Source organism: Pteropus vampyrus, unplaced genomic scaffold (genome assembly GCF_000151845.1).
Source record: "Pteropus vampyrus isolate Shadow unplaced genomic scaffold, Pvam_2.0 Scaffold145, whole genome shotgun sequence".
Lineage (NCBI taxonomy): Eukaryota > Metazoa > Chordata > Mammalia > Chiroptera > Pteropodidae > Pteropus > Pteropus vampyrus.
The window spans coordinates 111,561-114,045 of NW_011888926.1; the positions used below are offsets into that span (position 1 = coordinate 111,561).

Genomic DNA, 2,485 nt, shown 5'->3' on the forward strand with positions numbered 1-2,485 from the left:
GGGGTCGTCACTGTGTGGTTTCAGCTTAATTCAGCACTACAGAAATTCACCGAGCACCTTCTCTGAGTCTCAGATCTGCTTCACTAGCAAGCTCAAACATGACACATTTTCAGATTTCATCTCGGTTTCACTCACCAAGACAGCTTATAGGAGACTCCAGGACTCTGCTCTTTAAAGCCTCCCAGGTTTGGGAAGTTACTAGACAAGTAATCTTTTAAGGACCCTTTTGTCCCTACGTTTTGTTAGTTCATGTGCGGGTCCTCTACTACTAGGCCCTTCATTGGTTACAAAACCAAGTAATCTATCTTTAAGAAGCGTGTGTGTGTGTGTGTGTGTGTGTGTGTGTGTGTGTATTACTATATAATATAGGGCAGATATGTTGTGAACATATTTAGTAACATACATATTAAATAGAGCAGGTAAGATAAAATAAGTCACATAAAAAAGAATAATAACAAGCATCTCTTTATTGCGCTATGTAGATACTTTATACACCTTGATTGTAATTTTGATTTCCTTCAGTAGCTGTGTGGGGCAGGTATTAGTATTCTCTTTTTCAGGTGAAAAAACTTGGACACGTGGGTTACAGATGAATTTCCCAACGTCACACAGCTAGTTTGTGATGGAGTTGGGATTTGAGCTGCTCAGCTCCCAAACGAGCTATTTAAATGCCTGTGAGAGAGAGCAGATGTCATGGGGTGTTCACAGGAGGAAGAGGGGTGGCCACTTAAGAGCTGGGAGGCACCTTGGCAGGACCAGGGCTCACCGATATGTGTGACAGATACCGAGAGAGTGAGCCCTCGGGGGGGACATGTTTGTCTGAAGCATGGGCTGTGCAGTTAGCCCAAGTGGGATGGAAGGTGGCATCTAGCCTGATTGGGAAGGGCTCTCATCACAAAAAAGTTTATATGCCAATTCGATCGCCATACAGTTGGCCCCACCCAGTGCCGCGTGCCAGGCACCAGGCCAAGCATGTTTCTGTACCGTCTCTTTTCATTTCGCCGCAGCCACGTGAGGTGGGCATGGAACCAGAGGGGTATGACAATGACGTCAGCGATCAAACCAGTCCTAAACACCCAGAAATAACCACTCAGCATTAATCCCGGCCCCTTTCCAGGCAGATCCGTGGAGAGGAGGGACAGATGGAAAGAGATACATTTGTAGAATGTTTCTCCTTGGTTACAGCTCATTGCCTAAAGAATTATTTATCCTTGAGTTTCAGTCGTATGGCTAAGATGAATCTTGGTGTTGAGCTTTCTGTATCAATTTTCCAAAACGTGATGTATTTTCAATCTGCAAATTCAATTATTTCTTTATGTCCGTTTTTTGATGCTATTATGTATCTTTGAATATCTTCTGTTCTATTTTTCAGATTTTTAACTTCAGTGGCACAAATTATTCTTCCGTTGGATTGTTTCTGTCTTCTATATCAATTACATTCTCTCAAAGCACTTTATCCTCTTCGTCTTTTTCCTCTGTATTCTCGATGATCACCTTAGGTCTTTTATCTGAACCTGTAATTTTAGGTCTGTTTTATTCCTTGCTGTGTCTGCTTTATTACTCTTATATTCCTTTGGTCTACTATATTACTTTTCATCTCATTTTGTTGTTTATCATCTTCTTTTATTGAATTTATGTTGTAATTAAGATGTTCTGTAAAGTAATTTTGTACCTTGAGTTCTTTTTCTTCCAAAAGGGGATCTTTGCCTTTTTGCATTATGCTCCTCTTCTTCCTTCTCTATCCACCTATCCTCTCCCCTGACAGTTCCTGTAGAGTTCACACAATTTCAAGAAATTTGGATAAATTGAGTGTTTTATTTCATCACATTTTTAATGAATCAGAATCTACCTTCAAATAATATGCTAATTCACGTGACCGTAGGGAAGTGACAACAACGTCTTCCCAACTCTCCCCTCCTGTCCTTTGTTCTATCCCTGCCATGCATTGTACTTTACATACGCTGCAAACACGGAATACATTGCTACAACTTCTGTTGTTCTGCTGACAGTTCCTGTGTTCATTCAGTGGGAGTATAATTTCCTTTACATTCTCAAACGCCATTTTTATTTATTTGTATTCTTTTTATTTTATTTTTATTTTTTTGGGTGAGGCAACTCTTGGTTGACCTCACAGACTGCAAGGACCTTGTCAGCTTACAATCCCTTATTTTTTATTTTTTACGTCTATAGCACCTGGTCTTCCTAGATGGTCTCCCATCCAAGTACTAACCAGGCCCAACCCTGCTTAGCTTCCGAGATCAAATGGGATCAGGCTTGTTCAGGGTGGCATGGCTGTAGACTCAAACACCATTTTTAAATTGAAAATTTTTAAATGCTTTAAAATTTTTTACCTTCTAATTCCAACATTTAGGTCATCTCAAAGTTTGGTCTTTATCAAATGCATTTTTTTAAAAATATGGATCACAGTTTCATGGGTTTTTTTTTTTTTTTTCCCTCCCTCTGTATCAGTTTTGGAACTTATCCT

At 39.9% G+C, this 2,485-nt stretch overlaps 1 protein-coding gene and 1 non-coding gene across 2 annotated transcripts in view; one reads left to right on the top strand and one right to left on the bottom strand.

Moving 5' to 3' along the window:
* The window catches only part of EFCAB6 (EF-hand calcium binding domain 6), a 197,139-nt gene that overhangs the window by 51,961 nt on the left and 142,693 nt on the right, over nucleotides 1-2,485 (top strand). The gene's annotated exons all lie outside the window — the stretch shown is intronic.
* LOC111745028 lies at nucleotides 2,182-2,300 on the bottom strand. Its single transcript, XR_002782469.1, has one exon. It is a non-coding gene; the product is annotated as a 5S ribosomal RNA (ribosomal RNA).